Below are 25,159 nucleotides of genomic sequence, written 5' to 3'. Positions count from 1 at the left end.
CACTTTAAACCTGTGCCGTCTCGTGCTTGATCCTTTTACGAGCAGGAACAGCTTCTCCCGATCTAATCTGTCCAGCCCCCTCATGATTTTGAACATCTCTATCAAATCTCCTCTTAGCCTTCTTCTCTCCAAGGAGAACAGTCCCAACCTCTCCAATCTATTCTCATAGCTGAAGAACCATTCTTGTAAACCTCTTCTGCACTCTCTCCAATGTGTTCACATCCTTCCTATAATGTGACACCAAGGGCTGTACACTCCAGCTGAGGTCTAACGAGTGTCTTATATAAATTCAGCAAAACCTCCTTGCTCTTGTACTCTATGCCGCTATTAATAAAGCCCAGGATGCTATATGCTTTATTAACTGCTCTCTCCACCTGTCCTGCCACCTTCAATGACCTATGCACATATACGCCCAGGATTTTCTGCTCCTGCACCCTCTTCAAAATTTCATCCCTTATTTTATATTGTCTGTCCATGTTCTTCCTACCAAAATGCATCACCTCACACTTCGCATTGAACTTCATCTGCCATCTATCTGCCCACTCCACCAACTTGTCTATGTCCTTTTGAAGTTCTACGCTGTCCTCCTCACAGTTTACAGGACTCCCAAGCTTCGTATCATCTGCAAACTTTGAAAGTGTCCCCTGCACACCAAGATCTAGATGATTAATATATTTCAGGAAAAGCAAGGGTCCCAATTCCAACACCTGGGGAACTCCATTACAAACCTTTCCCCAGCCTGAAAAATATCCATTGACCATTACACTCTGCTTCCTAAGTTTCAACCAATTTTGTATCCATGTTGCTACTGTCCCTTTTATTGCAAGGGCAATAACTTTTCTCACAAGTCTGTTGTGTGACATCAAATGCCTTTTGAAAGTCCATGTACATCACATCAACAGCATTACCCTCATCAACCTTTTCTGTTACCTCTTCAGAAAACTCCAGCAAGTTAGTTAAACACAATTTCCCCTTTAGAAATCCATGCTGGTTCTTTCTTATCAACCCATATTTTTGCATGTGACTACTAATTCTATCCCGAATAATTGTTTCTAAAACCTTGCCCACCACTGAAATTAAACTGACTGGTCTGTAATTGCTGGGCTCATCCTTGTAACCTTTTTGAACATGGGCATAATGTTTGCAATTCTCCAGTCCTCTGACACCTCCCCTGAGTCTAGGGAACACTGAAAAATTATGGCCAGTGCCCCTGCAATTTCTACTCTCACTTCCTTCAACATCCTTGGATGTATCTTGTCTGGTCCCGGTGCCTTGTCATCTTTAAGTGCCGACAGTCTATTCAACACTTCCTCCTTATCAATTTTGAATTCTAGTGACAGAGTTTCCCCGTCTGTCACTTCGTCTGATCAATTCAAACAGCTCAAGTCTTGGTCACGTGACAGGGTGGTTTCAAGTCCAGCCATTCAGCTAACGATGTACTTTCAGGACCCTCATTAAAACCCATTGTATTTTGAGAAGGTAACTGTGGAACCATTAGCACAACATTGAAGAGGAGGAGTCACAAAAGCTCTGCCTTTGTCCAGAGATGGCTGGTGCAGGCATCTCATCTACTAGTCCTTTGTGTTGACTTGGCTGCAATGTTCATACAATGCAGGGGGTGTCATATTCTAGGAGGTTGATGGGTTAGCCTTTATCCATTTGAAAAAAAACAGAATAATTTTTAGATTTTTTTTCTTCATGCCTTCTTGGCATGACAACATGAACTATGATGATAACGAAGATGATGGAAGATAATATTGAAGGCAATGGAGAATTGAGGCAAGACTTAAGTCCACTCATTCCTACAGAGATATTTTGCCTTCTGTACTTCTGCTCCAAAACCCCTCCCCCGCAAACTCACCCCCGCCTCACTTCCTTCTTCGGTCCCACCAGCACCAGCTTAGATACTAGATACTTTCACCTCATGAGGGAAAGCAGGTAGCCTTAGTAAGGAAATGACAACAGATGTCACAGCACAGGGGAACTGGAGAAGGAAGTATGGTGCTGGTGTCAAAACCAAGTTCATAAAGAGAAGACCTCTATGATGCTCCAATGCCTCTGACAAGAGTCCTTGAGGAGCCTCCTGAGTCAAAGTCACTGTGATCCTTCATATAATTCTGCCTCCAATCAGCCTCCATGATAATGTCCAAGTCCAGAACTTGTCACATAATGAAGTTACGTACAGTACTGCAGACTACAACTATGTGGGAACCACAAGTTGGAGCATACTGCAGAGCCCTTCCCGGCCTGTTTAGGCATCAAGAGTGTACTAGCCCTCTCGATGACCAATCTTGATAGTGTTCCTCGCAAACAGGGCAGGCAAGCAGTTAATGGCCCAGAAGGCTTACCCATCCTGTTCCATTCTCACTGTCATCTATTTTAATTTGCTCTTTGAGTAGGCACCAAAACTGTCTACCTGAATCCATTGGGTCCTTCCTTCTTATAGTGGAGTAAGTTGTTTGGGCCTTTCTCACCACCTAAAAATAAAAAGGCCCAAACAGGGACATTTTTTTTTCCCCTCCATTTTTCTTGTGGGGCCTGGAAGAGTGGTCTACAGCAATTTTAATTACTTTTCTTACAAAGCAAATTGTCTGCATACATTAGAATAAACTTTGCACATCATTTAGATGGGACCAGTATGCACACTGTAATCTAGCTGATTGGAAGGCCACTAAAATGTTTGATTAGAATAAGAATGGGAAATTATTCATCATAAGGAAAATGTGAAGAAGGGAAAGCATATGTAAATACTTCATTTTACACCAGAGTTGTTGTAACATATAACACCCTACTGAACACTGGTGGATGCAGGATCCATTAAAAACCTTCCAAAAATGCGTATATAAAAAGTATGAAAAAAAACATGGGGAAAGATCAGCATAGTAGGAGGGAGCTGCACTGGGAGTAAGTTGATCAATCGTTCCAGCATAGGCATGATGGGTCGAACAGCCTCCCTCTGTGCTATAAAATTCTATTATACGTATTTTAATATAATGGTTTAATCTGTTAAGAAAGCTAAATAAAATTAATTGAACGTCAAGGAGGAGGCAGGTCCTGGAGGATTAGGGCTTTTCCACTTCTGACCCATTCACAGCCAGGAGGTGCTTCTGTTTCATGTGAAACTCAATTTGCTTTGAAATACAGGATAAACAGAAAGATGGTAGCAAAATATGCCTTCATTCTATTTTCCTATGCAACTCCATTTGTACTTCATCTGATAGAACATCATTGCAAACTTCTATGATTCATCTTCCAATCATTTCGAACCATTTATGAAAACAAACTCATATAGCCTATGCAAAGCATTTCACTGGGTAAAAGAAATAACATTTGCATTAACCAGGATTTCTTTATATTTAAACATTAAAACAAAGAAAGCACAAGCATGTAATCAATACTGTCAGATTCTCTCTCTTTCTCTCGGACGGCCATTTCATTTGATGTGGAGAATTCTTTATTTTGAAGAAAGATTTTTATAATCCAAGTGTGAAATTCCTTGCTTCAGCTGTTATTCAATCAATCATTTTAAGAAGAAACAGATACATAACGAGGCAGGTGGAGGAAAACAATGTATTGTTTTACACCTTGGGGGCACCTCGTCAACAAAAGGACGACTAATCATTTTTAAAATTGACCACAATTATTACGAAATAAGTTGTTGCCCACATTGGAAGGGCAACCATTGACTCCAGTGAGAAATTGAGAAAAAAAAATCTTTTAAAGATTGAATTTCAATTTAAATATCTGTGGACTTAAAAATATTTACAAAATTATAGATGTTTTGCAAATAGGATGCAAGACATAAACTATGATAAACTCCATTTTCATAGTGTCAAAGTGGTAAAAAAAAGGGCAAATGTTCGATCACCACCCAAAACGTTAACCTATCTTTACTCCTTTAAATATTGAAGAACCTGCAATACGCTTGCAGAATTTTCACTTTTTATTCCCGCAGAAAACGGATGTTGATCTCTGCTAAGAACAAAAAAACAGAGAATCTTTAAATATAACAAGACTGGGAAACAAAAGACAGCTGGGCTAGGGATGTTATATAGTCAAGTAACAATCACAAAGAAGTACATCTGACAGGAGGAATTAGCAGCTGCTATATATGTCAAAAGAAGGTGGCTTCAAACAGCCTGTAGCAAAGATGATTTTCTACAAGCCTGGTATTGATTCACATTGGTTGAACGAGGCTTCAGCAAGAGCTGACTTCAGTTATCCAGCCTGAAAGATCAATCAACCTGCCATCTTAGAGGCCCAAATTCAATTTCTTGCTGTGTGTATTTTTGTTTACAGGGAATATTATGGCTTGAATGGAATAAAAACACAAACAGAGATATGAAAAAGGTAATTCAGAAAAATATTAAAGCGTGGATTGACTGCATGCGTGGGCGGTGAATGGAATCACAGATAGAGACTTGCTTTAAACCTTGATCCTAAAACTCTGTTTGAAGACATGTTTTCTGACATGTCAAGCATTTGATGGGCAACCTTGTTTCCTCAAATCTGTCCTTTCCTTCACCTTCTGGTTTTCAGGGTTCTATAAGGAATCCTCCTGGAATTGGTGGGATGAGGCAGCAGCTGGCAACTCACTGATGTTCAGGGATTAAAGCTGGCTCCATTACGAGTTCCCAGCTGTTAAGTGCAGGATGATCATAAAGTCCAGATGATGACTTACAAAAGAACTGTGTTGTTTTGGTTAATTTGTTTCTTATGGTGCAATCACACCACAAGTTTAGGACCAGGACAAAACTGTTTTAGATTTCTATCAATATTAAAGCCAGGGGGCAATGTCTTAGTAGCCCCCATCTTTGGTGCATATTTTCAGTCCATTCATGGCAATGGTTGGAAATTCCCAGGTGGTGCACCTGCGATTTTATGAAAAGCTGCCCACTTCTTCTGAAGTGCCACTGGTACCAGAGAGCCTTGAACATGGTCCCGGGAATTGTAAATGAATATTAAGGCACAATCTGAAATGGAAAAAAGCATTTCCTTGGGAAGTTCAGGTCAGGCATTCACTCCAGATTCAGGCTGCATTCACATGACGACTGCAGTGTACTGTATTTGTAAAACAAAGCTGCTTCATACTAATGCTATAAGACCTAGTGTGAATATACCCAGGACTATTTGCTTCTCTTTCCATCCCTGTTGTTTCTCATTCTCCTGATTAGAAAGTTCTGTGCTCATTTATTTATATAACCTGTTATCAATTAATGCAAAAATTATATGACTGAGGGTCAGAATTCCCTTGTGAAGCCTGTTACATTCCACTATTATCTTATAACTTACATGAGAATAGATTTGTTAGGATGCAAGCTTAATAAAATTATAAAGAGCCCATGGTGAACTAATTTGTGTATAACTTCATTCTAATCATAGAAACCAAGGTAGTCTAAACATTCATTTGCCATATAACAAGCAAATCACGCAAGCATTTGTTATTGTTTTGTTTCCAATTATAAAGCCACTTGCTCATAGACTCATGCCAATTTTACAATATTGTACTTGTGCAGCATCCAATACTTCCACACAAGACAGAAAATGTAAGTGTTCCTTTCCCTTCTTGAATTTCTGAAATTGTACATTATGTAAACACTTACGTTTCTACATGTTGCTCAAATATTGAATAATTTCAATAATATTTGAGCTTTACATTTGACATAGTTAGAAACAATGCTTTGTCAGCCATCTTTACATCTTGCTGATAGTAAAGCACAGTTTAAAGTTTTAGACAATTATCCTTCCTCCCAGAAATTTGAACTGAATCAGAAAAATTATAGTTAACACCTCTTGAGATTAATCAGTGTAATTTCAAATATGTTCTACTTAGGCAAAGTTGGAAGTGGTATCAGGCCTAGAAGCAGAGTGACAGAATGTCAATAAAGTTCTAATGTTTCTACTCTTGTAGGGTTATTCACTGAAGTAATTTCTTTGTTGCACTATATACAATCAATGTACTCCACACATGGCATCAAAACCGAGAGTGGAACACAGAATTTGTGACAGGCAATGCCTATTTATACCCAGTGACAGACAGTTGCAGCTTAACCTTGCAATTTTTTGTACAAGGCAGTCTGACAGACTCTAATGGACTAAAAGTTTCAAAGACTATTACAACAATTACATTCACACTGGACCAGTTAAAGCCAAAGAAATGAATTGACAAGCGCTAGTCAAACTGCCAATGTCCTGTATTTCAATTACACCAATATTTTTAATCTTACAATCATTATATTTTCCTTTGGAAGTCAATCATCATGTGTTCAAGCAATGCACCGGGATTGATTTAATATTTGATTATTTCACAAAAAACTGGTCTCCTGTTGAGAAGAGTGCAAAAATTCTCTAAATTGGCGAGGAAAATGCATGCTTTCCTCACAAATTAGCACTGAAAAAAGACTTATCTCTTCTATATTAGCATAACTTCGGAAGCACCTTTGCTCAACCTACCAACATTGTCAGGTATGTCGGTTCATGAACTTGCCAGGAAATGCATGCTTCAATTTAATGCCAAACCGCCACATCCCCATCGCATAAATAATAATAACTTACCATAATTATTAAAAATAATCTGAATATTGTTTCTGTAGCTCCAGTTTCAGGTAGCATCCATCTTCAACGCGCAAATGTATATTCAAAGCATAAAAGCTTAATCTACTCCATAATCTATTCATCAAGTACAGTAACCCCTCTTTACAAGAAAAACACATTTCTGATGTAATTTGGATGAAATTACGAGTGCTGAACAGTAAACCATTACTTACAGAATGGTGCAAGACGGCAAAGCATCATCTTGTGTGGTCGTGCTTTTATGGTCCAAGTTCAAATCTTGTTCAGTTTGTTGCTTGAAACCACAGAGTGAGCCTCTCTCTTCATAATACAGGACTTTTCCTGAATTGAAGCTGCATTTTGTCTCTAATGCAAGAAGTTTCCATTCAGTTGTGCTGTATTTTCCTGGCACAATTTGCTGAAAATTGGAAAAACCAATGCAAAAGATAAGGCATTTTAAATGCAAATTATGTTCAGCACAAATCAAGTTTCCATGATCTTCTGTCCTAGTTTGAAAAACATGTTGGAAAGCAACTGGTCCCATAAAACTAGGCAAGCCCCAAGATTGAACTAATCCTCATTGGGTGTTGCCACTAATTGTGTCTATTTGTGGGCCTTCAAAGAGGCTCTTAAAACTAAGTTTTTTTTTAGGTGCCAGAGCATCAATAGACATATTTTAAAAACACAATTTACTAAGAAAATAACTGCACACTAATATAACTAGTAAATGGTTCTGTACAGCTCTTTAAAAGTCATTTTCCGTTATTACGTCGCAGGTAGTGAACTTGACATTAATTAAAAATGTTTTTGTGGTAAACCCATTTTCAGCTGTATGAATTAAACAGCAACAAGTTATCACTCTTAAATACTACAAAGGAATTTTTTTTTAAAAAAATGTTCTAAAAAGCTACCTGATTGCACTGGCTCACAGCAGATTTTATGTTCAGTGGTAGACAAATGAGTTTGAACGGCAACCCAAATAAAACACTCCTCAAATCTAGTGCAATTTGCACCCAAATCATTGATTGCACCCAGAACAGAAATTCTATCTCCACTGGTATTATGTCAAACATTAGTGGGGCTTTTATGTATTCAATATAAGGTTTGTTATAGATTCTTTTTCAGATATTGTTTTCTCTGCTTTACATTTTGTGTCAATGTGAATTTGTGGTAGAATTATACTTTATTCTTAATCTATATCTTGATTTCAGCTGTTCATAAATTGGCTGTAGATAGCTAATAATCTTGCAATGGGAGTGTTGGGTGATGACCAATTGAAACAGCAGTGTCTGAGGTGAGGTGAGGTGGAGGGAATAAAGTGCAGGCCAGCTGGTTTGAGCTTGTGCAACAAAGCTTTCTTTTGAAATTAAAGCGCTGATAGTTTGTGATGATGTTCCACTCTGCATGTAACCCAAGACAATATAAATGGGCCCTCCAAAAATAAATATCATTGCTTTTTATTGGAAGTTCAATGCAGGAAACTGCAGTTTAACTAGTAGTCTGCAAGCTTCATATGTCTCTGGGGATTTGTTATAGTTATATCTTGCTTCCAGGCAATGTTTTATGCACAAATGTATTTAGACAGACATACAATTTTTAAGCAAAAGGTTTTGAGCTAAACTATAGTTTGATGACAGGAGGCGGTGGTCACGTCTATGTAAAATATGGCAGATTCTTATACTGCTGAAATAGTTTATTGTACATATATAATGCATGTGATTCCCAGGTTTCAAGAGAATGAAGTGACTTCTGGATTTGGTAATCTTTTTTAGATTAGCAAATTATCCGTTTCACAAATTAGTGCTCAACAATGGTCAAGTATGTAATTTACACACCTCTAATTTTCAGATGACCATTTTGTTGTAGGAACCTGGAAGTAGGCACTGAAAGGAAGTGCTGATATATAGGCATTGTATAGGCAGGTCTATAATTAAGATGGATTTGTCCTGCTTGCATTCTTGCTCATTCCATAGATCTATCTTACTAGTTCAACTCTACAGCGCGTGACCCATCCCTGTTTCTGAGGGTTGCGTTGCACATCTGTCCATTGTAAGAAGAGAATGTATGAAGAGAATAAGGGTTAAAGAAAGAAAGACTGCTAGAAAAGTGGATTAATAAAAGATAGAGGGCTGGCTAGAGTAGGGAGCCAGAATGTTTCTTATTCACCTCCTGGACTTTCATTTGAATTTGCACCAAGTTTGCGAATTAATAGTTCAAAGTTAAATCATTTGAACTGGTTTTAATTCAGTTACTACTGAATGTAAGTCCACTGCATAAGATAACTGAGTTTGTACATGAACAGTTACTGCAGGAAGTAAAACTTTACTGGGTGAAAATAAGCACACTCTTCTGATATTGAACATGAAACACATTGTTGGAAGAAGCTGGACAGATTCAAACATTTCCCTTCCAAAAGATTATATTTATTGTATTGCCATGCTTTCCCCAAACAAAATTACTCTCAAGGGATGTGATTAAGTTCGCAGAAAGAGAAAATTCAGTGAAGCTGCTGTCTGGTTGTGAATGTTAATCAAAGACTTAAGAATATCCATCTAACATTATAATCAATATTATTTAGCATTGACAAGTTTTATTTAATAGATTACACTCTTAGTGCCAAAAGAATTGGAGGCACAGAGTTTTCACCATCTTCTATAACAAAATATTTACTCGGCTATTGTTTGGGTCAGTTCATAGAATCACACAGAACAGAAACATACAGAGTAGCAAGGGGTTATTTAGCCCATCATGCATATGTCAGACTATCCTATAAGTCCACTTCTGAGGGCTTTCCCCTTAGCTCTGCAAATGTTTCCTTCTCAAGTATTTATCCAATTCCGTTTTGAAAGTTACTATTGAATCTTCTACCACCATTCTGTCAGGCAGTGCATTCCAAAATATAACTTGCCACGTAAACCCGCTTCTTCACCTCACCCCGATTCTATTACCAATCATTCTAAATCTGTATCTTCTCATTTTTGGCCCTCCCAAATTGATGGCACTCACTGCTGAATCAGAAGGTTGTAGATTCAAGCCTCACTCTAGAACTTGAACACATAATCTTCATTGTTGCATTGTTTACTTCAGTTCTTTGGATGAGACATTAATTGGAGGTCGTGTTTGTCTCTGCCAGTGATTATGGTATACGGCAAGATTTCATGACAGGACTCAAAGAGCAGGGAGTCTTTCTATGCTTGTCAAGATTTAACCCACAATCTGCACCACTAAAATAGGTCATTCATCTCATATTTGCTCGTTGAATCCTGCAGGGCAGAACATTTCTTCTGTGCTTGCTTGCATAAAAGAACTACATTTTAAAATATCTAATTGAGCATGAACAACTTTGAGATTTTTTTCAGTAGCTACGATTCCAAATTCCACTGCCCTTCTACTTATGATGCCCCCATAGCTTCACCACTCTCTCAGCTTTATTTTGATACCCTTTCTTGCTAGTTCGACCTGCCATAGATATCTTCCAATCTAATGGCATGAATCATTCCCAGGTAGATCTCACAGCTTCTATGCCCTGGGTTTGACTCACCCAGTGCAATACCTACTTACACAACACATAACACAGAGAAAGTAACAATGTATCATCTTTGATATACAAACTGGATCTACTTATGCTTGATCTGCCATTCAATTAGGTAATGGCAGATCTGTATCTTAACTCCATTTACCCATCATGGTTCCATAGCCATGAATAACCTTACCTAACAAAAATCTATCAGATTCAGTTTTGAAATTTTCAATTGACCTAACCTCAGCAGATTCTCGTTGATCATAGTGCCATATTACATTGTGTGAAGACTATCTAGCTGTAATTTTAGTTTTTCCTCTAGTTTTGGACTCCCACACAACAGAAAATAGTTTCTCTCTATCTGCTTTATCAAACCCTTTAATCGCCTTAGTCATCTCTGGTTGTTTCCACTTTGAATACTATTTGGCTCTCCCTTTGGGTGGGTCTGTCCTGATTTAGGAAGGAGTGACTTAGATCTAACTCTAGTCTGTTTCTTCAAAAATTCTTTCATTTATACTGTAGTACATACTGTCACAAGAGTATAATAATTTTCATAATATTTTTCTGGTTTATTGTAAAGTAGGTTTATGGGGGTAAGTAGTTGAGTCTGTGTGTGTGATTTAATTACATTTGAAGTCAATTAGACTGCAAGCTCGAACTAATCAAAAGAAGCTAGGTGCTTGATATGCTGAGTAGACATGGAATAAAAACAAAAATGCTGGAAAAACTCAGCGAGTCTGACAGCATCTGTGGAGAGAGAAACAGAGTTAACGTTTTGAGTTCATATGACTCTTCTTCAGAGCCATATGGACTCTTCAGAGTCACCGAGTAGCCTTAATGAAGTCTCCAGCATTTGTACAGAAGCCTGCCATCTATGGAAACTGGAGCTGAAGAAAAGTAATTTGGAATTCCACTGTCCAGGGTATTGTATTAATTTGCTGGATCTGTTTAAAATCTAAAATCTATTTTTGGATTGTTGCCTTAAAGGGGGTGTAACTGGGAGTCGGGTTAATTAGGGATTTTAGGAAGTATTATAGTAGTAATTTGTAGTTCCAGGTATGCGCTTGAAACCTTCTCTTTTGTTAATAAATATTTTAATTTAGTTTTTTTTTAAATCTCAAAGTCTTGGTGGTCTTATTACTTCTCAATTCAGTGCACGTATCTCGAAATAAACGCAAATTGCAAAACCATTGTGATAGCGCAATCAAGGTTCCGCCGTGGGTTTGATCTGCCTGGCACACATCATCTGCCACATCATAACAATACTAAGCTCTAGGTAGGTACATTTCTCTCTTGTACAGACTATTCCATCTTCTCTTCAGTCTCTTGCACATGACTGCTCATGTCATTGTTACTTCATAATACACATCACTATCTCATTACCATAACTATAAACCCATTATTGTATAACATCAGCCCCTTAATCCATTGTCAGGAAGATATAATAATTATCAATGTTGTTGGAATTTATTGTCAAATAGAGTAATAGTGGTGTGTGCTTGCATGCGAGACTTAATTAGATTAAAGGCAGCTGGTCTGAAGGCTTTGATGTAAACATGGGGGAAGTTTAGAATGTAAGGTAAAAAGAAGATTTGTATTAAAAAAAAAACTAGACTGTTTTCAAAGGAGGGGTGAAATGTGTCACCTAGCCAGGTAAAGTTTAGAAACAGTGTGTTTATTTTTCCTCAAAGATTACTGGTAAAACTTAGTGTTGTGAGAGTTTTATTATCAGGAAGATAAAGTCCAAAGACATAGTGAAACAATGGGAATTTGCATTCAAAGGGGAAAAATGTATAAAGGAGCAAAGGCTATGTGGAAGAGTAGGCATTTTAGGATTTAACAAGTGTTCAGCATCTATGCATCAAGCTGCTGTCAACAAAGGACTGAAGTTAAGACTCACTTTGAATTGGATTGTCAAGGTATCATGTTTCTTAGCCTGGGTCTTTTAAATTCTGTGTGTCTTACTGTTGCCTTAACAAAAGCGTAACTGGGAGTCAGAGTAAGTAGGGGATTTAGAAGTTATCATAGTAGTAATTTGTAGATCTATGTATGTGTTTAAACATTTATTAATAAGAGAAATGATTTTAATCTAGTTTTGTAAAAACCTATAAGACTTGGTGGTCTTATTACTACTGAATTCAAGGCACACATCTGGAAATTTATACAAATTACAAAACAAGTTGTGGCAGATGTTTCAAGTTTCCCTTTGGGATTTGAACAACTCAGTATTTACCATTAAATATAGTGCTAAGGCACAGCCAAAGGGAATACAAGCCTAAACTATTCAACCTGTCCACACAATTTAATCCTTTCAGCCCTGGCATCATTCTAGTGAATCTGCAGTGCACCTCTTCCAAGACCAATATATCCTTCTGGGGTGCAGTGCCTAAATTACACATGGTACTTCAAAAAGAGTGAAACCAAAGTTTTACCATCTGCATCTAACATCACTGCAACCTCATTCTATCTCCATTGAGATAAAGGCCATCTTTAAATTATTTTTGTACCAGCTTTCAATGGCTTCTGTATATGAATCAACAAATTATTTGTAACTAGTTTGAAGCACAGTGATTCAGACATCATATCTGAATGGGAATCACGTAGTCCTGCAAATGTAACCCCTTGAAAGCTATTTGACAGTCATAGTGCTTTTAACATATATTACACCAAGGACCCCCTACACCCTATTGAAAGCATAGTGATAAATCCCAAAACACCCTGGTTATCAGCAAAACCATCACCATCTTCCACCCTGCCAGGACCTTCAAATGCAAAGGCTCATCTTCACTCCCTTAAGTATGAGGAGCGCAAATTCAAATGCACCTGGGGCACATCTGGCTTAGTCATCAATTGCCAGGTCTGGCTTAACCATGTCAAGCTCATGCATGGAACAGCAGGTTTTTATTTTTCTATCCTTCTGCCTTTATTGCCCCAACAATCCGTCACTGTTCCCCCTTTCCCACAGCGATATGCTGCCCCTCAGTGGCATCAGTTGCAGTAACAGGATCAGCTTCCACATGCATGCTGAATACAACAACGCCACTGTCTCTGAGCACTCGGTCTACTTGTCCACCATCCAGTCTTGGATGTCCAAACTTAGGAAGACGCGAGTCATGGTCTTTGGTTCCCACTGCAAGTATCTCTTACTTACGTCTGTCCCTCCAGGCCAGTCTCTTAGCTTGAGAAAGCCTGTTTGCAATCTTAACCTAATGTTCAAATATGAGTTGAGCAGCAACCTTACTGACACTAAAACTACCTACTTCCACTTCTTCAACTTTTCCCTCCTTCACCCACTACCTCAGCCTCTTTACTGCTGAAACCTTTACACATCTGTCACCTCCAGCCACCCACCCTCAAATGTCTGTAAAATTCAACTAGTCAAAAATTTGAGTATTGTTGAAAAAGAGAGAGATGTGTCAAAGCTTTTCGTCTTGCACTTATCTGGACACTTTGCAAGAATACCAACATAAGATGAAAACAACAGTTTATACTGGTTGAGAAGAGTGTGCTAATGGTTGGCAAGTGAACTCTGATTGGTAGAGGCGGTGCCATGAAAAATACACCATGTTGATGGTGATTGACAGTTAACTGCCAAGCATTGTTTGAAATTTAAACCAGACAGCTTGATCAAGGCATTGCCCTGAGGAATGAGTCAACGAATGGTTGTCACTTATTTTGTTTAGCTAAAATGGGCACAATGTGTGTACATGTTCTGTCTGCAAAGAATAGGGCCCTGTGTATTAATATATGTAGCTTCCAGTGCATGCAGATGCACCACACTGCAAGCCCAACTGACAATCTTAAATTGGTTGTCAGCCTAATTCTTAGCACACTGGAGGGTTATTTAGCAAATGTTGTCCAATCGCGGAATCACATCCAGTGTTGGACACTGTGTTTTGAGGTTTGCAAGCACACGCTGGTTAGGCGCGGTCTGTACCCTGCCCATTGTGAGCAATGGTTGGGACATGTTTGATAAAATCTGCCAGTCTTTGGGACATATAGCCTAGATACCTAGCATCACTGGCACCGAAATTCATATACCACATTACTCATTTGTGCAATAGGCAGAACATCTTTTTGGCTTGGACAGCAGCATCCTGTTAATGGCAAATACTACTTGTGTTGCTACTACATAATAGCAGCGTGAAACAGCTAGCTTCAATTTTGCTCAAATTTTTGAGATACCCTAGGGCAAGCTGAGGTAGACTGGGCACTTTTCAGGGCTGAAAGTGATGGCCTTAGGCCTGTTCATGAATTTGCGTGATATACAGCACAAAATGATCTGATCAGGGTAGCCATTATCCCGCAAGATGCCTTTGATGCGCCCTATTCCAGCATCAAGCTCACATGGTGAGCAAATAGCTCAGGCCCTATTTACAAGGTTGCCAATAAGATCAATCGTATAGTGTGTGGAACTGTAAGAATCCCAATGCTTATATTGACCAGTGAAGGTAGACTTGTGGTAGACCGTGGTAGAGAACCCAGGGCAGATTTCTCAACTAAAATAAGTAGAGGAAGGGCAATTTATTTGACTGCTCCATTTCAAAGGTGAATTTGAGTGCAAATGGAGCCCATTAAGACATAAGGAAATTATTACATGCAGCTGCAGATTTAAATAGAGCGAACATATCCACATATCGGAAGTATGCGAGGGGTTGGAGTTTAGGTGTCATTCCATCAAAGACACGTCTTTCATGGAACTCAACAAAGGGGTTTGCGGGAGCTGGGCCTAGAGGGGATCCCATGGCAACACCACCTATTTGGGCATACATGGTGTCATAGAGTCACAGAGTCACAAAGGTCTACAGCACAGAAAAAGGCCTGTCGGCCCATCGAGCTTGCGTCGGTCAAACAAGTACCTAACTATTCTAATCCCATTTTCCAGCACTAGGCCCATAGCCCTGTATGCCATGGCATCGCAAGTGCACATCCAAATACTTCATAAATTTTATGAGGGTTTCTGCCTCTACCACCCTTTCAGGCAGTGAGTTCCAGATTCCCACCACCCGCTGGGTGAAAAAATTCCTCCTCACATCCCCTCTAAACCTCCTGCCCCTTACCTTAAATCTATGTCCCTGGTTATTGATCCCTTCATCAAGAGGAAAAGTTCCTTCCGGTCTACCCTATCTATGCCCCTCAATTTTATACACCTCAATCATGTCCACCCTCAATCTCTTCTGCTCCGGGGAAAATAATCCCAGTCTATCCAATCTCTCCTCATAACTAAAACTCTCCAGCCCAGGCAACATCCTGCTAAATCTCCTATGCACTCTCTCTAGTGCAATCACATCCTTCCTATAATGCCGGTTCCAGAACTGCACACAATACTCTAGCTGTGGCCCATCCAGCGTTTTATACAGTTCCAGTATAACCTCCCTGTTCTCATATTCTATGCCTCGGCTAAGAAAGGCAAGTACACCAAATGCGTTCTTAACCACCTTATCCACCTGTCCCGCTCCCTTAAGGGACCGGTGGACATGCACTACAAGGTCCCTCTATTTCTCGGTACTCCCCAGGGTCCTACCATTCATCGTGCATCCCCGTGCCTTGTTTTTCCTGCCCAAGTGCATCACCTCACACTTATCAGGATTAAATTCCATTTGCCACTGATCAGCCTATCTGACCAGCCCATCTATATCCTCCTGTAATAAGGTTATCCTCCTCACTACTTACCACCCCACCAATTTTCATGTCATCTGCGAGCTTACTGATCAACCCTCCTACATTCAAGTCTAAATCGTTTATATATACCACAAACAGCAAGGGACCCAACACCGATCCCTGTGGAACCCCAATGGACACAGGCATCCAGTCACAAAAACAACCCTCGACCATCACCCTCTGCTTCCTGCCACTCAGCCAATTCTGGATCCAATTTGCCAAATTGCCTTGGATCCCATGGGCTCTTACCTTCGTTATCAGTCTCCCATGTGGGACCTTATCAAAAGCCTTGCTGAAGTCCAAGTAGACTACATCAAATGCATTGCCCTCATCTACACACCTGGTCACCCTTTCGAAAAATTCAAATTGGTCGCACATGACCTCCCTTTATCAAAACCATGCTGATTGTCCTTGATTAATCCCTGCCTCTCCAAGTGTAGATTAATTCTGTCCCTCAGAATTGCTTCCAATAGTTTCCACACCATTGAGGTTAGACTGACTGACCTGTAGTTCCCTGGTTTATCCCTTCCTTCTTTCTTCAATTACGGTACCACATTGGCTGTCCTCCAGTCCTTTAGCACCTCTCCTGTGGCCAGGGAAGTATTGAAAATTATTGCCAATGCTCCTGCTATCTTCTCCCTTGACTCACTCAACAGCCTGGAATACATTTCATCCGGGCCTGGAGATTTATCTACTTTTAAGCCTGCCAGACCACTTAGAACCTCCTCCCTTTCTATACTATTTTTAAAATTATACCACAGTCCTTCTGCCTGATTTCCATAACCACGTTGTTCCTCTCACTTGTGAACACCGACACAAGGTATTCATTTAGAACCCTACCTATGTCTTCTGGCTCCACACACAAATTACCATTATGGTCCTTAATGGGCCCTACTCTTTTCCTAGTTATCCTCTTAATGTACTTGTAAAATAACTTTGGATTTTCCTTTATTTTACCTGCCAATGTTTTTTCATGCCCCCTTTTTGCTCTCCTAATTTCTTTTTTAAGTTCCCCCCTACACATTCTATACTTCTCTGTTTTGAGTCCTCAGTATCTGCCACAAGCCTCCCTTTTTCTCTTTATCCAATCCTGTATATCCCTCGATATCCAAGGTTCACTGGATTTGTTGGTCCCATTCTTTGTCTTTACTGGAATATGTTGTCCCTATACTTTCCCTATTTCCTTCCTTGAATGAGTCCCACTGCTCTGACGCAGACTTTCCTAAAAGTAGCTGCTCCCAGTCCACTCTGGCCAAATCGTATCTGCTCTTATTAAAATCAGCCTTCCCCCAATTTAGAACTCTGATTTCTGGCCCATCCTTGCCCTTTTCCATAACAACCTTGAATCTAACGGAGTTATGATCACTATCTGCAAAATGCTCCCCCACTGACACCTCTACCACTTGCCCGGCTTCAATTCCCGAAATTTAAGTCCAGGTCCGCCCCACCTCGTGTCATTAAAACTGAACTCAACTGAGCAAGTTGCTGAGTTCATAAATTTAATGAATACTGTTTCACGCAATGGTGGCCGGTCTAGATCACCATGATATAGTGCTGCAGCGCAAATATCTATGGCTCCCTTAAGTGGAACATTGGTTGGCAAGTGGACTCTGACATTGCTAGCCTATTCACCAATCAGCACTCTCTTCTCATACAGTATAAGTTGTTGTTTCCTCTTATATTGGTATTCTTGCAAAGTGTCCTGATGAGTACAAGACAAAAAGCTTATACATATCTCTTCTTCAGCAATAGTCAAAAACCCTACTGCACATTTTGAATCCCATACTAAATTCTGCTCATTCATCCTGTGCTCACTAATCCTCATTCAGATTCTGGCAAAAAATTCTCATTCATATCTGTAAATCCCTCCATAGTCTCACCCCACCATACCTCCACAATTTTGCCCAGCTTTATATTCCACCTGTGAATTCTCTGCACTGTGATCAGCCTCTTATACATGCCCTCTCCTTTGACACTCTGTTGGCATAGCCTTCAGGTGCATGGGTCTTACCCTCTGGAATAACCTCATCAAACCTTTCTGGGCGAATTTTCTGTGGCTTCTGGCATCAGACATGCTCGGTGGTGTGAGCGGACAATATGGTGAAAAGGCCAGAAATTGGTTTCTCAATGTCTTGAAACCAGTTTGCGATTGTTCGCTCAGCCGGTCAATGGCGGGCCGGGTTCCCCATCATCCGACGTCAGGAACCCCATTGTAATACATCTGCAGAACATAATAAGGCCATCCTGCTGGAATCATCCCCCACATGCTGGATCATTTGCTCAATCACGCCGATGTGTTTGACAACAGCATATATAAGGTGTGCTCTTGGCGGGCTGCACTTTTGAGGGGAACTTGGAGGTGAGTGCACAGTAACATTGCACAGGTCTCGCAAGAGGTCCCTGTTGGACTTCAAGATTGTGGTCGGGGGCAAAGGCTGCCCTGTGGTTGAAGGTAGTGCAAAGCACATGCGCGGTGGGAGGGAGGGAAGTGACCATGCTTTAGGGAAACCTTGTACAAAGCAACCATTCCTCTGCAGCTCAGACACAGCCACAATGACATGCATGGAGTCGAGCCTCAAGCTTATCTGCCCACTCAAGCAACGCAGAGGCATGGAAGTGCCACCAAGTGCTCCAAAGCTTTTCATCCCTTGCACTGCAAACTAATGTGCATTTTAGTGGACAGCAGAACAGTTGGACAACTGGGCACGTTGTTAAAGCTGGCTGTGGAACAGTCACTGGTGGAGGCGCTCACAGCCCCTTGCAAGATCATCATTCTGGTTTGGACCAGTCTCCCCCATGGTTCAAGCTTACTGTGCAGCCTTGCAGTGCAGGTTAGGAGAATGCCTGCATCCGAGCTGAGAGCATGCAGTCCAGTGGGCAAGGCTGTTGCTAATCGGTCAGTTGGAGTGGGGTGGAGGTGGTTGGCGTTTTGGGCAGCCATGCAGCACACTAAACTCTGGTCATCCAGTAGAGGCCAGCACTCTCTGGCAAGCGTTAAGGGGCCTTAAGACCATAAGACATAGGAGAAGAAATTAGGCCATTCGGCCCATCGAGTCTGCTCCGCCATTCAATCATGGCTGATAAGTTTCTCAACCCCATTCTCCCGCCTTCTCCCCGTAACCTTTGATCCCCTTACCAATCAAGAACCTATCTATCTTGGTCTTAAATACACTCAATGACCTGGCCCCCACAGCCTTCTGTGGCAATGAATTCCATAGATTCCCCACTCTCTGGCTAAAGAAGTTTCTCCTCATCTCTGTTCTAAAAGGTCTTCCCTTTACTCTGAGGCTGTGCCCTCAGGTCCTAGTCTGTCCTACTAATGGAAACATCTTCCCCATGTCCACTCTATCCAGGCCTTTCAGTGTTCTGTAAGTTTCAATCAAATTCCCCCTCATCCTTCTAAACTCCATCGAGTATAGACCCAGAGTCCTCAAACGTTCCTCCTATGTTAAACCTTTCATTCCTGGGATCCTTCTCGTGAACCTCCTCTGGACCTTCTCCAGGGCCAGCACATCCTTCCTGAGATACGGGGCCCAAAATTGCTCACAATATTCTAAATGTGGTCTGACCAGAGCCTTATAAAGCCTCAGCAGCACATCCCTGCTTTTATATTCTAGTCCTCTCGAAATAAATGCCAACATTGCATTTGCCTTCTTAACTACCGACTCAACCTGCAAGTTAACCTTAAGAGAATCCTGGACTAGGACTCCCAAGTCCCTTTGCACTCCAGATTTATGAATTCTCTCCCCATTTAGAAAATAGTCCATGCCTCTATTCTTCGTACCAAAGTGCATGACCTCACACTTCCCCACGTTGTATTCCATCTGCCACTTCTTTGTCCATTCTCCTAACCTGTCCAAATCCTTCTGCAGCCTCCCTGCCTCCTCAATACTACCTGTCCCTCCACCTATCTTTGTATCATCTGCAAACTTAGCCAGGATGCCCTCAGTTCCTTCATCTAGATCATTAATGTATAAAGTGAAAAGTTGTGGTCCCAACACTGACCCCTGCAGAACTCCACTAGTCACCGGCCGCCATCATGAGAAGGACCCCCTTATCCCCACTCTCTGCCTCCTGCCAGACAGCCAATCTTCTATCCATGCTAGTACCTTGCCTCTAACACCATGGGCTCTTATCTTACTGAGCAGCCTCCTGTGCGGCACCTTGTCAAAGGCCTTCTGGAAGTCCAAGTAGATAACATCCATTGGCTCTCCCTTGTCTAACCTACTCGTTACCTCCTCAAAGAATTCTAACAGATTTGTCAGGCATGACCTCCCCTTGATGAAACCATGCTGACTTTGCCCTATTTTACCATGCATTTCCAAGTATTCTGAAATCTCATCCTTAATAATGGATTCTAAAATCTTACCAACGACCGAGGTCAGGCTAATCGGCCTGTAATTTCCCGTCTTTTGCCTCACTCCCTTCTTAAACAGGGGGTTAGATTAGCAATTTTCCAGTCCTCTGGGACCCTCCCTGACTCCAGTGATTCCTGAAAGATCACCACTAACGCCTCCACTATCTCTTCAGCTATCTCCTTCAGAACTCTAGGGTGTAATCCATCTGGTCCAGGTGATTTATCCACCTTGAGACCTTTCAGTTTTCCTAGCACCTTCTCCTTGGTAATGGCCACCATACTCACCTCTGCCCCCCGACTCTCTTGAACTTTGGGGATGTCACTTGTGTCTTCCACTGTGAAGACTGACGCAAAGTACCTATTCAGTTCCTCCGCCATTTCTTTGTTCCCCATTACTACTTCTCCAGCGTCATTTTCCAGTGGCCCAATGTCCACTTTTGCCTCTCTCTTAGCCTTTATATATCTAAAAAAAACTCTTGCAATCTTCTTTTATATTACTGGCTAGTTTACTCTCATATTTAATCTTCTCCCTCCTTATTTCTTTTTTAGTTGTCTTTGTAGGCTTCCCAATCCCCTGGTTTCCCATTGCTCTTCGCCGCATTGTGTGCTTTCTCTTTAGCTTTTATGCTGTCCCTGACTTCCCTTGTCAACCATGGTTGCCTCGTCCTCCCTTTAGTATGCTTCTTCTTCTTAGGGATGAATTTTTGCTGTGTCTCCCAAATTACTCCCAGAAACTCCTGCCATTGCTGTTCCACTGTCTTTCCTGCTAGGCTCATCTCCCAGTCAATTCTGGCCAGCTCCTCCCTCATGCCTCTGTAGTTGCCTTTATTCAACTGTAATACCGTTACATCTGATTCCAGCTTTTTCCTCTCAAATTGCAGGGTAAATTCTATCATATTATGGTCGCTTTTTCCTGAGGGTTCAGACTTAATTAACCAAGACAGGTTCTTAGTACACTCAAGCTAACCCACGCGTTTCTCACTTTCACCCTCAGGAGTAGTAAATCAGAAGCATGGAGCCTGGTGAACTAGCTGCATATCCCGTGGATTACAGTGAGTGGAGACAACAGAAGAAAGCGACTGAGGTGCCTGGCTATGCGGAGGGAGGAGCAACACCCTCTGGAAGAAGGACCAGCCAGAGTTTCCCCACAGGCTGTTGAAGAGCCACAGTGAGCCGTCATTGGTCGGTGCCTAGCTAGAGGCAGGGTTTATAGACGCCATCTTTCATTCCTGCAGATGACCGAGAGCCAGTGTCGCCGAAGACTGTGCATGTCTAGGGAACTGGTCGGTCGCATCTGCCAGCTGCTGCAGGATTTGGTGCCACGGGGACATAGAGGGCATCGATTGCTAGTGGCCAGGAAAGTGACCACGGCGCTCAGGTGACCTCTGTGGGATATCACAAGCCTCCACCCATTAAATGTATACATGACATCACAGATGCCAGCTTCACGAGGTCACACAACTTTGTGCATTTTGCCCAGAGAGCCAGGATGCAAGAGCAATTGGATTTGCCCAGATCTCGGGTTTCCCACAGATGCAGGATGCGATCAACTGCATTCTTATGGTGCTCAGATCTCCTTTGCAACAACAGGTCAATTATGTCAACCACAAGGGCTTCCATTCGCTGAATGTGCGGCTGGTGTGCGACCACCACAAAAGCATCCTGCAGGTCTGCATACAGTCTCTAGGGAGTATCCATGGCTCTGACATTCTCAGTCGGTCACAGATCCCTGACATCTTCCAGGGTCCACAGAGGCTGCAAGGATGGCTCCTCGGAGACAAGGGCTACCAGAGGACGTGGCTGATGACACCTGTGTTGCGGTCTCAGACTGAAGCCGAGCGATGTCATAATGACGTTCATGCTGCAACTCGGTGAAGCTAACTATTGGGGTGCTGAAAATTAGCTTCTGATGCCTGGACCGGTCTGGTAGAGCCCTGAAATATTCTACACAGAGGGTGTCATGCACTGTTGTTGCCTGCTGAGCCCTTTACAACCTGGCGCTGCAACAGGGAGAGGAGCCGAGTGCGGAGGAGATGGAGGTCTCCTCGGGTGAGGAGAACACCAATGGGGGTGGGTGAGGTGGTCTTCGAAGGCAATGATGATGACGATGAGGCTCTCGCACTGACCAGATGAGGCAGGCGCGCTCAGGAGGCCCTCAGAGCTGCTAGGTTTGCGGAGGATGATGACGACATGCAGCGAGGAGACACCATGGATCCTTACATTGGAGTCAACGTCCATAGATGCAATCTGGCTTATGGCAGCGTGAATACCCTCTGTGAGAATGCTCCTGTCATTGAGACGTAGTGGAGGCCCTAATAGTCGCTTGATTGCAGGAGGATGATGACAACAACAACCACATGCATTGAGGCACTCCATAGATATTCACATAGCTTCTGAGAATCTCTGACTCCTGTCCAGCTGAGGACAGCTCGCTTTCGCTCTGTGATCAGGGTCATATCATGGAGACACAGCCATGAAACTTTAAATGCACCTGATCCTTTGTCCACCTTCAGCACCTGACCCCTTCAGGAGCACAGCGTCACTGGTCACAGGTGCTGAAGAGCTGGGGGCAACCCCACCTTAAAAAGGTGCTGAGAGCATACAGAGAATGATGGAACTCTGTGGCGCCTGCCCACGACATTCTGGCAGCAATGATGAGTACCGTCGAGGTGCAGGCATCGTTAATATGTCCAGGGAGTGAAGGCTGGACCGTTACTTTGGTCTGAAGGCTGCACAAAGCATAGGGAAGAGACCCTGGGCTGAGACACCTGTCTTTATCTTGTGCAGAGAGCACATCTGAGTGACACAAACACTACTAATCAGAACAAGGAGCCACGGGCAGGGAGACATTCTTGGAGAGTGAACATTATATACAAATGATTACACCATTGCCCAGGCTGTGCAACTACATCATCTTCAGTGTGGAAGGGGGTCGGGAAGGAGGAGGACCTCCTCGTGAACCTGCTCCTGGGCCTGGCCAAGTTAGTCATTAACAGGTCCAGGCAGCGGGCAATCGAGGGGGGAGTCCCGCCTGATTGTTTGTCCCTCTTCCGCGGCTATGTTCGCGGCCGGGTGTCCCTGGAGAGGGAGCACGTGGTGTCTGCCGGCACCATTGAGGCTTTCCATGCCCGGTGGGCGCCACAGGGACTGGGGTGTTTTGTTGACTCCTTTAATCACATTTTGGTTTGATGTTTGTAAGGTTCCTTTAAAGTTTTTCCTTGATTTTACAGCTGACCTGACTTAGGGGCTGTGCTTGATTTATCCCTTGTTTTTGTTAATTTAGTTAATTGTTTTAACTCTACAAGAGTTACATCATCTTCAGGGGGAGGTGCTGGCATGGTGTAATGTCACTGGACTAGTAATCCAGTGCTCCAGGCTGATGCTCTGGGGTCATGAGTTCAAATCCCAGTGCAACAGCTAGTGGAATTTAAATTTTAAAAAAATACAATTTGGAATTGAATTCTATTCTCAGCAATGGTGACTATGAAACTATCCTTTACTTAAAAGAGTTACATAATCTTCAGTGCGGAAGGGGGTTGGGAAGGAGGAGGACCTCCTCGTGAACCTGCTCCTGGGCCTGGCCAAGTTAGCCATTAACAGGTCCAGGCAGCGGGCGATCGAGGGGGGAATCCCGCCTGATTGTTTGTCCCTCTTCCGCGGCTATGTTCGCGGCCGGGTGTCCCTGGAGAGGGAGCACGCGGTGTCTTCTGGCACCATCGAGGCCTTCCATGCCCGGTGGGCACCAAGGGGACTGGGGTGGTTTTTTTGACCCCTTTAATCACATTTTGGTTTAATGTTTGTAAGTTTCCTTTAAACTTTGCCCTTAGTTTTACAGCTGATCTGACTTAGAGGCTGTGCTTGTTTTATCCCTTATTTTGTTAATTTAGTTTAATTGTTTAACTCCAAAAGAGTTACACCATCTTCAGTGCAGAAGGGGGGCTGGGAGAGAGGACCACCTCCTCGTGAGCCTGCTGCTGAGCCTGGCCAAGTTAGCCATAAACAGGTCCAGGCAGCGGGAAATTAAGGGTGTTGTCCGACCTGGCTGTCTGCCCCTGTTCTGCAGCTACGTTCCGGGCCGGGCATCCCCGGAGAGGGAGCACGCGGTGTCTGCCAGCACCGTCGAGGCCTTCCATGCTCGGTGGGCACCGTGGTGACTGGGGCGCTTTATTGACCCCTTTAATCACATTTTGATTTGATGTTTGTAAGTTTCCTGTAAATTTTGTCATTGGTTTTGTAGTTCCCTAATTTAGGGACTGTGTTTATTTTGTCCCTCATTTTGTTAATTTAGTTTATTTGGCGGACTCCGAAAGAGATTTTCTTTTACATCTTCTTAACCTTATTAACCCCGCTACGCCTTGGTGCTCCCCGGACATCCACAGCAGAGGTGGAGGCAGCCTGCTGACTGCTATGCCCTGTCTGTGATAACCTTGGTGGGCATCCTGTGGAGGGCCGAGACCTGGAGGGCCCCGGCCTGCTTTCAGGGTCCAGCTGTCTGGCCGTGGCACCCTCCCCCAAGCCTGTGGAGCTGGAGCTACTGAGGTCACAGGAAGAGGGGATTCGGATGGGCCTGACACTCCTGAAGTCACCTGGATAGATGGCCCTGGGGGGGGGTGAAGTGGGGGAAGGGTGGTACACCTGCTGATCCTCCTTCCTATGGATGCTTGAGGGCCCCCGGCTGATTCCTTGAGTAAATGGGGTAACTGGAGTGAGATCGGGCTGACCCACACCCCTCTCGCATACACATTGTTGGAAGCCAGCTATGGCATTGGCGATGGAGTTCAGCCCACGCAGCAGTGCAGGGGCGATGTCCTGGACCAAGGTTTCCATGGTGGCCACCACCCTACCAGTGTTGATCATGGTGCATCAGCATATGGGTGCTGTCACCTCAGTCTGGAGGCAGATGGACCCCTCCATCGTGCCTTGCAATCTGAAGAGTGCAACGGACATCCCTTGCTGACATTCCTGAGCTTGGCTTTGCAGCTCCAGCAACTGTGACATGACCGAGTCTAAAGGCTCGTCATCTGACTCGGACTTGGCAAATTTCTGGCCTCCAGCAGTCTTCCGAGTTC

Source organism: Cetorhinus maximus, chromosome 6 (genome assembly GCF_964194155.1).
Source record: "Cetorhinus maximus chromosome 6, sCetMax3.hap1.1, whole genome shotgun sequence".
Classification (NCBI taxonomy): domain Eukaryota; kingdom Metazoa; phylum Chordata; class Chondrichthyes; order Lamniformes; family Cetorhinidae; genus Cetorhinus; species Cetorhinus maximus.
This window is presented reverse-complemented; position numbering follows the sequence as displayed.